At 40.5% G+C, this 12,590-nt stretch overlaps 1 protein-coding gene across 3 annotated transcripts in view; it reads left to right on the forward strand.

The window, feature by feature from the left end:
* fbln2 (fibulin 2) overlaps positions 1 to 12,590 on the forward strand; it is a 90,433-nt gene that overhangs the window by 33,961 nt on the left and 43,882 nt on the right. The window lies entirely within an intron of this gene.

A 12,590-nucleotide genomic window follows, 5' to 3' on the forward strand; every position in this document is an offset into this window, starting at 1 on the left:
CCCGGGAGGAGCTCAGAGTAGAACCGCTGCTCCTCCACATCGAGAGGAGCCAGCTGAGGTGGATCGGGCATCTGTTTCAGATGCCTCCTGGGCGCCTTCCTAGGGAGGTGTTCCGGGCATGTCCCACCAGGAGGAGGCCCCGGGGAAGACCCAGGACATGCTGGAGGGACTATGTCTCTCGGCTGGCCTGGGAACGCCTTGGCATTCCCCTGGAGGAGCTGGAGGAAGTGTCTGGAGAGGGGGAAGTCTGGGCATCTTTGCTTAGACTGCTGCCCCGCGACCCGGTCCCGGATAAGCGGAGGAAAATGGATGGATGGATGTATGGCAATGACCAATGCAATACAGCATCAGGTGAAAATGTACAATAGCCACATTGGTCCACAGTATAAAATATAGTAATGTCATAATAACAGCAGTAAAACTGTGACATGCCAACATTTTTGTATTGCAGCCCCGTGTCCTGCTTTGTGTTCTTCTTCTTGGTGTTTTATGGTGGTTGGCAAACAACAAAATGATGCATTATTGCCACCAACTGAAGTGTGTCTTGGGAAAGTAGCATTTTGTGTCTGTTGAAGTTGTGGTTGGGGTGGATGGATGGTCCAACACCTGACTTTCTTGCAGCTAAGCAGAGATTGTGTCCCATGACACTAATTTAGTGTTTTTTTCATATGAGAGTGTTTTAACCAAAGCCAGGGTCTTGTTCTAACAGTAACCCAGTTTTTCCTAAATTTACTTTTGTTTTTGCTTCCAGAAAATTGTTGACATGTCACAATTTTGGAGGCGTAATTGTGTGACTAGTATGTTTTGCCTTGTGCACCAGTGTAGATATTATACATACTGACTTGCCCAGTGTGGCCATCATGCCTCCGACCCCCACTCAGCCTTTTTTTTTGTCTAGCAATCAGCCCCATCAATAGCAGCCTTTTAACAGGAACATCCCTGGGCCCAGCTGAACCTGCTTCATGAGAAATGTCTGCTGCGGCTTTTGTCCAAATATGAGATGGGCAGCGGAAGCACAAAATTCAATTAAAAAAAAAAATGTTAATAAGAATGCAAGGTTAATAGCAGTCCATATCCGATTTAGCTTTGTGTATTTGTAGCTTTGCCCCCGAGGAAGGCAGAAACAAGATGCAGTGCTGTACAGTACAAGCCTTTTTTTTCTGATACCACATAGTCTTTCAAGCCAACAGGCCATTATTTTTCCATTGCTAGATGAGAAGAAAGGCAGGGAAAAAATTTAGATGATACTTTTACTGTATAGTGGTCGCAAATTCAACAGTCCATGGGCTGACCTTATGAAAGTGTAGCAAAACAAGGCTGTTGGTCATGGTTGCTCACCAGGTGATTGTAAACATACAGAAGATCCACCTGAGACAACAATACAGCAATGGCTATTTGTGCAGGATGCAGCTATTGTAAGGTAATACAGGGAGAGTGAAATGTTTTTAAATGTAAAAATGCTTTCAAGCCAAAACTAAATTATTCTCAAAACACTTTCACACTATTTGGCCATTCACCCTTTCGCACTCCCAAGCACTCACACATTCTGTTAAGGTTTAGTCCCCCTCACCAGGAGGGTGAGGGAGAACAGAGGTAGGACTCAATTTGCAGACCCAGGTGCTAGTGGAAAAAAGGTGGTTTAATGGGGGAAAACACAATGTAGGACAGAGTAACAAAACAAAACACGTATGATAGTCCATGTACATAAAACAGTAAAGCAGGGCAGAGATGGTGGAGGAGACCAAGACGAACAGGTAAACAGACAAACTGACGGCAGGAATCAGGAGAGCAGAAGGATGAGGACGGACAGGTGAAAAGACAGGCTAACCAAGGGGATAGGCGAACAAAACGGATTTCCACAGCACAGGAACTGTCAGCTGGGATAAAAAGTAACATCTGGCTAACCTCATGGACAAAAAACAAACAAACAAACAAAGAGGTCCACAGCACAGGAACTGTCAAAATGACATCTAACACGAAAAAACACATAACCAGTGTACATAATGTGATCCACAGCACAGGAACTGTCAGCATGGAAGACACAATGATGTATAAATACATACCACGGCTACAGGGCCGATACGGGGTATGCACGTTGCAGTAGTTAGGTAAGTAAATGCTCCAGCGACGGCGGAGCGTCTACCAGAGGTATAAATAAGGGAGTCAATCAGCGGGATGCACCCCAGCTGTGTGCATCGACAAATGAATCGCGAATTACGAATGCAACACAGCTAAGGTGCGAATCCCACAGGTCGAGAGAACAGAGGAGAGAAAGGCGGAAGAAAGGCAGCGGCCGCCGAGCGGACCTGACACATTCATACACCGGTGACATCACTGGGACCAACTGGTGGTTCAGTGTCTTGCTCAAGGACACTTCAACATGTGGACTGGATAAGTTGGGAATCAAACCGCTAATTGTCATAATTGTCTGTGTAACAAGCAGCTTGTCTCACATTGTTAGTATGAATGTATTCATTAATGCCTATCCAGTCCTTAATGAAACTAAAACTGAGAGAACACTAAAGGAGTGCTTGAACTCAAGTTTAATTTTGTCATTAAGTTAGTCACAGAATGAACATTAATTAGCAACAGTGTGACTGGCAGCACTGCAACTTTAGCAGACTGGGGTAGAAGTGGGCGTTGAAATATGCCTGGTTCATTAAGATCATCTCATCTCTGGTCTCCTGAATGATATATATATATATAATTAATCTTTACTTTTTTAACTATGTTGCAAAGTGTTTTACAGAGAAAAGATATTGTAAATATAAAAAGGGCAAAGGCAATTTCACATGCAATCAAAGTGATCAATCATCATCAGGAAATTAAAAGCTTTAAATAGAGGGCAGAATATAAGGCTGACAAAACCCTTAGAAATAAAACCCTTAGAATCAGAATCAGCTTTATTGGTACAGTGGCTCTCAATGTGCACTGTATGTACAATGTTCTTCTGTAAGGCAACAAGATAAAACAAACAAGACTGAGAGAACAAAAAAGAAAGAGAATGTGCAAACAAGGAAAAAGAATGTACATTAGGAAAATAAAAAATAAATATAAAGTACTTGTAAATATTGAAATATACATTATATGCACACAGTTTAGATGCAGTTTTTCTGATAAATATATGCAAAAGTATATTTACAAGGTATTGTACTGAGGGTTGTCATTCTGTTATAGAGTCACAGGCTAAGTGTTCATCAGAGTGATGGCACAGTGGAAAGAAAATGTCTCTGTGCCTGGTTGTCTTGGCACACAGTGACATGTAACAGAACTTCCTGTTGAACTTCCTGAGCTGGTGCAGAAAGTACATCCTCTGCTGTGCCTTCTTGATGATGGTGCTGATGTTGGACATCAATTTCAGGTCCTGGGAGATAGTGGAGTCCAGGAACTTAAAGGACTCCACTGCTGATACAGTGCTGCCAAGTATGGTGAGGGGGGCTCTTCCTGAAGTCCACTGTCATCTCCACTGTTTTGAGCATGTTCAGCTCCAGGTTGTTACGACCACACCACAGGACCAGCTGTTCAACCTTCTGTCTGTAGGCTGGCTCGTCACTGTCCTTAATGAGGCCGATGACTGTTGTGTTGTCTGCAAACTTTAAGAGTTTAACAGAGGGGTCCTCTGAGGTGCAGTCGTTTGTGTATAGGGAGAACAGCAGTGAGGAGAGCATACATCCCTCAGGGGCACCTGTGCTGACTGTTTGGGAGCTGGATGTGGTTTCCCCCAGCCTCACTTGCTGCTTTCTCTCTGTCAGAAAGCTAGTAATCCACTGACAAGTGTGGGCGGGCACAGTGAGGTGTGAACCTCAGTTTAGAGTGGATGATGTCCAGGATGATGGTGTTGAACACTGAGCTGAAGTCCACAAAGAGGGCCGACCCATGCATAGGTCCCTGGGGAGTTGAGGTGTTGGTCTCTTAAAGGACTTCATAACTATAGATGTCAGAGTAACAGGTCTGTAGTCATTCAGTCCACTGATGGATGGTTTCTTGGGAACCAGGATGATGGTGGAGTGTTTGAACCAGGAGAGGACTTCACACAGCTCCAGTGATCTGTTGAAGATCTGTGTGAAGATGGGAGCCAGCTGATCAGCACAAGCTTTCAGACAGGAGGGGGTCACACCATTTGGGCCTGGTGCCTTTTGTTTAAAAAAAAGGCCACACACATCCTTTTCATGGATCTTCAGTGGTGGGGTGCTGCTGTCTTAATTATTCCTCAGTCAGGGTGCTCTAACTGTAAAAGCTAGGCCACATTTTGTCACCAAGCAAGACTGGGGAATAACAAGCAGAGCACTGTCCACTGATCGAAGGGGATGCACAGGCACATACAGTAAGGGATCATTAAATTCTTAATATAATTTGGAGAATTGCCAGTTATTGCTTTAAAAGTGATAAATTAGCATTTAAAATGACTATGAAATTTAAAGAGCCAGTGATAAACTGGCTAGCACATATAGTATGTAATGTGTTCATATTTTTGGTGCCAGTTTTAATGTCAATAGCTGCATTCTGAAAGATGCAGAGTTGGAGGAGGGCATTCTGCCTGAGTAGAGTGCACTACGTTTCCAAATGAGAAAAAAAATAAATCATATACAGGTTTGTGCAACTCCACAGGGGACAGAAAAATGACCTAAATTTATAAAATGTCCTGATTGGAAAAAGGTGTGAGTGGACAGTCTTCTTTACTTGTTCAGCCAAACAAAGACCTTCATCCAAAATTGCACCAAGATTATGGAGAGCTATCTTGATATTTTTTGTCAAGCAACCTAGTTTGGCACTAAAATGGCTAGACCATTTTTTGGGTCCAAAGAGAATGGAAACAGATTTTTTTTTGTTGGACATCCAGCATTCATTATCAGCAAGACAGACAAGATTGGTTAAATTGTTAGTGTCATTAGAATGAAATGGGGCATACAGTAGAGCTGCATGTCATCCATGTAACACTAAACAATTTTATGACCGATTATGTAAGTTGAAAACAAAAGTGATGCAGGAGTGGACCCTTGGCGAACACTGCAATTAAAAGTTTCTTCTGGATGGGTACTACAATAACAAATCTGAAGCCCCTATGGCCTAACCAGTTTTCTACGTGATGCAGGAGAACACTGTGATCCTAAGGGCCCCATTTTGAGGATTCACAATGTCCACGTTCATGTCAGTAATTTGACGACAAGGAAAAATGGTTCAAGTGCTCATACAAGTAGCAGAAAGGCTGGACTTGGTCTCCTGATTAAATCATGGGTGTGTTTTGGGCATAACATGCAATTATGCAATCAGTGTGTAACCTCACATCCCCTTTAAGAGACGTGAGTTTTAACATTTGGTGGATTGCTAGCATACTGTCGGACTTGCCAGGTCGGACATTAGTAAGGTTTTCCACAGAGGAAACGGATCTGCTTGTGCATGAGGTGAAGGTACATGCATGAGCAGGTGTTCAGCTAACACTGAATTCAGTAGCTCGCTAGCCTGCACCCATGTCAATAGAGCCAATGCAGGTTCACATACTGAATGACAGCCATGAGCTCCCAACCCTGATGATGGCCTTTTCTGATTGATTAGAATTGCATCCTGTTCAGAAACTTTTAGAAGGGAATATCTCTGCACTGCTGCCAGGCTGTTTTTGGTGGGTCTGTGGGTCACAGGAGCCTTTGACAGCAACTCTCCCCGTTAAAATAAGTTTTGGGAGATGTTTCTACAAAAAAAAAAAAAAGATTTTTTTTAACTTCCTCATGGTGTTCTGCAGAGGGAGCTACAGTAAGTCAGTTCTGCTCTGCCTCTTTTATTGGTTTAGGAGTCATATTGATGAATGGCTGTCACTATGTGTTGCAGGATGAGAAAAGCTTGTGACTGTGTCGGAGCAGTGGGAGCCGAAGCAGTTAGCATCCTTGCATTGTTCTAAACCATTACCCCTTCTGGCCTGCTCATGTTATTAGAAAGTAAAAAGGCCCTCCCTGAGTGAACTGAGCACCTCGTTAGTCTATTCATATGGGAGTTGCAAATAAACACGTTGAAACGGAAAGGACTCACAGGCAGGAAAGATAGAATCCATCATGTTTTACTTCTGTGAAAGCTCAACAGGAATGTAGGGAGTTTTTCTTCTCAGAAAATGTGTTGGAGACAGTGTTGCTCTGTCTGGTTCAGCTTGAATGCTGGGTATTCAACAACAGTCTGTACCTCTAGTTCTCAATTGTTATTCTACACCTGCATTTTGACCAGTATGGAGTCTGAATGGTCAGTGAAAACACTCTTTTGAAATGTTTTGCATTAAAGTTGCCAATGCAAAATTTTTGTACCACTTTTTAAATGCTGAAAAAAACTTAGAAAAAAATCAAATGGACTTAGAGTTCTAGGTCGAAGACATTTCACCTTTCATCCAAGAGGCTTCATCAGTTCTGACTGACTGGTGTTGAGCCGGAGATATTTATCCCCCTCGGTGGTGTTTCAGTCACTTTTTAAATGTTTTTCATTTTCCCCAGAATTATTTCCTAAGCTATTGTTTTGAACACTTACAACACAAATTGTGCAGTGAAACTGACATCTTGCATTTTAAGAATGGTTTCCAGCACTTTAATCTGACAGATAGCGAGAAATGCATCTTTAAATAAATACTGATGATGTGTAATGTAGTGATGTATAAATAGAATCAGAATCAGCTTTATTGGCCAGGTGTGTCGGACACACAAGGAATCTTCGAATCAGCTCTCAATGTGCATGTACATAGCCCCATGCAAGGGGCAAGTAAACAGTAAACCAGCATAAGGCTGTGTGGTATAACAAAATAAGCAGTATTAACAGCAACATTGACAGCAACAAACAGTGCAAACAATGCAGAATAAACAGTATAAACAGACAGTAAACAATGCAGACAAACAAAGGAATGTTCATTGAAATTAGATAAATAGGAATAAAAATAGAGTACTTAAAACTAGAGACCTGTATGAGTCTGGATAATCTGTACAATGTATATTTACAGATATTGCACTGAGGGTTATTAAATAGCCAACTGTTTGCTAACATGTTGAATTGACATGTCAACTTTCCAAGTTTATAATATACTGTATGTCAGCATTGTGAGGCTTTTACTATTAACCTTAAACAGCCAACAATAATTACAATAGTTAAAATAATAATTATGGGCTGGCTTCTGACTTGAACACTGACCAGGTGAAAATACATAGAGATTTTGTAAGAGCTGATATTTTACAAAACAAACAAGTATTCACATATTTTGAAATGTCACATTCAGGTGCAGTTGTGCATAGTATTCACTTTCCTCAAGAGCTATTCACTACATTTGTCATTTTGTCCATTGAATACAGCTCCTTTGACATTATTCACAATCACTGGATCTAGAGTTATAAAAGCATTCAATAGTGCATCTACAGTATGTAAAATCAGGGAAACTCTGAAATATATCACTGTTTTTAAATGAAGAATAAATCCTGTAAATACTATCTGTTTTGTGTAAGTGTGCTCAGACTGGTCAGTAATAAGTGGTTGTTTTTTCTGGATAGCCTAATGTAATATTGTTGTTAATATTGAAATATAATGTGATCTATACAGTATGTCAGTATATCGGTGTATATCTGACCATTGAAAGGTACAGTACATCGGGATGTAGAACACATCACATGGGGCAGACTCACTGGCCTCAAGCAGTCAAAACAAACAGGTACTGTGCTGATCATTCACCGCCCCAGGGGGCTTCACTGGCCGGCTGCTTGTAGGTTAGAACTGGTAAGGTAAAACAGCGAGTCCCCTATACAGGAACATTCCCGGACATGCAGTCAAAAAAATCCTGCTTTTAGAATGGCACCGGTGGATGTCAGGCAAGCTCACATGAACACGCGCAACAAGGAGAATATGACCAATGGAAAAAAAATGTCTTTTGCCAGCGGAATTGATTTTGCTTGGGAATTAATCTTATTAAATGGCTGGGGGTTCTTTATAACCATTCACTGTGGCAGTTGTAACTAATGGGGTCAGATAAGGTAATTTTAAAATTCTGAGAGGAAGTAGACAGGGTTGTCTGTCCCCTCTAATATTTTTTCTGGCCATTGAGCTGCTAACTAAAGCATCTCACTGTGATCCAGCAATATGTGTTACTATTGTGGGTTAAAGATCTCATAAAATGACTTTATATATATGCTGACAATATTCTCTTATTCCTGACCAATCCTGCTCTATCTGTTCATTTTTTAATATGTGTCATTACTCAATTCAGTATTTTTTCTGGATATAAAATTAGTTTTTCCAAATCAGAAGCTATGCTCTTAGGCAGTAGGCCTCAGGGGCTAAGCTGTTCTACCCCCTTTCCTTTTAAGTGTTCTCATCAGGGATTTGAGTATCTGGGTGTATTCATCACACCTGAATTTTATCAGCTATTCATAGCTAATCTTCATCCAATACTTGCTGAAGCCAAACAGGATTTGGAATGATGGAGTTCTCTCCCTGTATCCTGGTTAGGTAAAGTGAATGCTTCCTTCATCCACTGAGAAGGATTCCTATTCTGTTTACTTAGAAGGTAATTCAAAGGATAAACGAATGGGTTAGTTATTTACTTTGACATAAGAAAAGGCCACTTATAAAAATAATTACTTTATAACTCCACAGCAGTGTGGGAGGGCTGGATCTTCCACATCTTAAAAAGTATCAAGTGCCATTCTGCTTGTTGTACATGGCTGAGTTTATAACACTTCCTCAGTTTGGTTCAGTATTGAAACTTCATTGTCTTGGTGCCCACTTTTGAATCTGCTTTGCTTAAAAGATCTGAAAACATTTTTTAAAAATTGCAGTAACCCTAAAACACTTAACACAGTCAGGGTTTGGAGAGCAGTGCAAAATACTGATGGAAGCTCTAGACTGACTTCCAGTCTTACTTCAATAGTGAATAACCCTGATTTTTTTTTTTTTTTTTTTAACGAGGTACTTTAGACTTCAAACATTGGGACCCAACGGGTATTTCTTCTTTTAGGGACCTTTTTGAAAATGGGACCCTTATGGTGTGCACTCATGGCCAAAAATATTGACACCCCTGTATTTCTGTCAGATAACACACCACATCTCCCAGAAAATTGTTGCAGTCACAAATTCTTTGGTATCCTCATGTTTATTTCTTTTGTTTGCAATGCAACAACACAAAAAAGCAGATAAAAACATGACTGTGTGTATATATATGAAACAATTTGCAATCAGACTTGGGCATTACAATTTAAAATACTACAAAGAGTGCACTTATCGCCTGACTGTGACTGGGAAGCTGCTCTGTGTGAAATATAGAGTATGTTAGGAATTGCAATACAATTAGACCCGGTATTTCTTGTTCTTGATCTCCCCTAATAAGCATATTACCAATGCATAATATAGGAAACGAACAAGTGTCCTATCATTCTGTGGAAGGACAAATATATTACTCCAGTGGATTTTGTTTAAGACACCCACAATATCTGGGTGGTATAAGATAATAATGGAACATATTCCATTGGATATTTTGACTTGTTTAATGTACTTTTAGTTTTAACAAAATGTGGAAACCCTTCCTTGACCATATTAATGTGAATATATCAGCCATAATAATAGGAACGTTTATGTGAAATGTGTGAGATATTCAGATCCGACCTTAGTGGTTGCACAACTCCTGCTGCCGGTGTTGTGTCAAAATCTGTTTCCCCATCGAGATGTGTTCCTGAATCTCAACTCAACTCAACTCAACTCAGCTTTATTTATAGAGCACTTTAGCACAGCCAGAGTCAAATAAAGTGCTTAACATAAGATTTCATTTAAAACATGTAAACATATAAACAACTACAGTAAAAAAAAACAGAATAAAACAACAATAAAATAAATAACAAAATCAAAATAGCACAAAGTACTATCCAAAACCAGAACCTGAACAGAGTCTCACACCATATCAAATGCCAAGGCATACAAATGAGTCTTCAAATAAATTTTAAAAGTGGCCAACGAGGGGGCCTGCCTAATATAAAGAGACAGTGCATTCCATAACTTAGGAGCCACAACAGAAAACGCTCTGTCCCCTCTAAATTTACACCTAACCCTTGGTACCCCCAGCAGAAGCTGGTCAGCTGATCTGAGGCACCGAGAGGAACTATAGGGAGACAAAAGCTCAACAAGGTACGATGGTGCAAGACCATTTAAAGACTTAAAAACAAATAAAAGAATCTTAAAATGAATCCTAAAGGACACCGGGAGCCAGTGAAGGGATGCCAAAATAGGGGTTATGTGCTCCCTTTTACGCACTCCAACCAAAAGACAGGCAGCCGCATTCTGAACCATTTGGAGACGAGCAAGTGACGACTGGCAGAATCCTAACATCATCATAACCACCACCATTAAGGGAGGTACTACATAAAACCAAGTTTTGAACAGGGGAAACACATCTCGATGGGGGAACACATTTTGACACAAGACCGGTAAGGAAGCCAGGACAACGCATAAACAAAAACACATTTTTCTCCACATCCTCTGGTCACAGTGCAGCAGCAGGTGGTAGAATATATCCACAAAATCGTGCGCAGTCAAAAAATTCTGCTTTTACAATGGCACCAGTGGATGTCAGGCAAGCTCACATGAACATGCAACTGCCTGGAGATAATGACCTTTCAAGAAAATCCTTAAACTGGCCAAAAAAAATCTCGTGAGCGAGAGTTTGAGAGACTTGTATAAACCAAGTTGCTTCTGCCTACAAGTACTAGAACATAGGTACATCTAGATTTTTTGGGCTTTCAGTCACGTTTAAAAAGATAATCCATTGTTGTAACATTGTAGACAAGTCAGAAAACACAGAAAAGCAGGCCATTGGCTCCTTATCATGCATCTGACCTTCCAGCTGAACCTCATGTTTGGCCTTTGGCAAGCACTCCTGGAACATACTTCACCTAACAGTGGGAGATCGCACGGCTTCCATCTTTCCCATTTAGTGTGAAAAACCTTGAAGTCTGTGCAGCCACAGTTTGTTTTTCCTTTGTAGAAACCTAGAGATGATGTTTTCACTTTGTTGGATACACTCAGCAGGTCTGTGAGGAGTAAACCAGCAGATGATGTGTTTGCAGTCTTTGTCTATTGTATTTATTTATTTATCCTGAGCTGCTGTAGTTATGAAAGGAAACATAACATCACTTTATTACTTGTTTGGGATTAGAAACAGATGCCACATATTTTACTGTTTGAGAGGAAAAGCTCTTTAATGTTCTCAACAAGGACATTAAATCTAGTAGTAGTGTTATACAGATTGAAATACCAGTCTTTTGGGGGCAAAGTAAGAACTTTCCAGCATCTTCTTCAATCAGTTTTAAACTATTTTAATAAATTATGCACAATAAGTAGCAGACAGAATTTGCTTGAAATAATTTTATTTATTTATTGTTACCAAGCCTTAAGAGTTAGGACTGGAATTGAGTGCAGCCAAGTGTTTCAAAGTGAAGCTTAAAGCTGAGCTATTTAAGGCATTCCTCGCTGTATAGTTCTCTTTTGTATCTGCATGTACACTCTACAGTATCGGATCAGCAGGATTAGCATAGTTTAGATGTATCATAGCTCAAAGTGAATACTGTGGATCCTATATTACATCAAGGAAGTAATACACAATTTGGAGCAATTTATAACTACAAACATCAGGCTTCATAGTCCATCAGAAACGTACAAAGTAGAGTTTAGCTAGCTCTGTGGTGTTTGTATAGCATAACCATACTCATGACTGGGTGCATTATGCCTCAGAACACAGTGAAAGTTAGTAAAATATTGTTTGTATTTACAGTTTTTTTGGTTGATATAAATTGGGTTCATGTCCTCAGAGTTCTAAAACAGAACTTTATTTCACCACAGTGTGAATATGAAGAATATGCAAATTTTCAGTACTGTGTAAATAAGCCAGCGAAGGTTTATTGAGTTGAAAAACAAAAGCTCTTTGTCACTTGCTTTTCTTCAAAGGGCACAGAGTGAAGTGTGGTGTGTGTATGTGTGTGTGTATGCTCAAGCATTCATGTTAATATGTGGATAAGAGCAGCAGGGTGAGGCGGCTTTGGGTGTGATGTCGAGGCGATGGGGAGGCTGACAGGCTCTTGGTGCTACAGCAGCAGCAGCTTGGCTCACAGTGTGTTCATCTACCAACTGAGCTCCACACATAGCAGCCAGGCTCGCCGTTACACACTCAGCAGTGGGTAGGGGGCTTTCAGCCTCTGTGGGGACCTGCGGCGCAGTAGAATGTCACCAATCACTGTCAAATATAAAATGCATTCATTCAATTATGGGGATTTAATGGGCTCTTGGTTATACACGTTTTATGCTCATTTCCCCGAGCTGATGACATTGAAATGTTTTGCCTCTGAATAAATGCATGGCAGAGTAGGGGTGATTTTACAGGGGAACTGTTACTGGATTTTTATTTTGGTGTTCGTTCACTGAATGACTGAAATGACAACTTATAATGGTAGCTAATTGGATTCACAGATCCATTCATAAAACTAGGGAACATCAGCTTCATTAGCTACCCAGTATTACTTTCATGGTGTAGCTTAATCTATTTTGTCAGTGAATATAATATTATCTCCTTAAAGGTTTTTACCTGTGTCTGACTA

This window comes from Monopterus albus, unplaced genomic scaffold (assembly GCF_001952655.1).
Source record: "Monopterus albus unplaced genomic scaffold, M_albus_1.0 scaffold203.1, whole genome shotgun sequence".
NCBI lineage: Eukaryota > Metazoa > Chordata > Actinopteri > Synbranchiformes > Synbranchidae > Monopterus > Monopterus albus.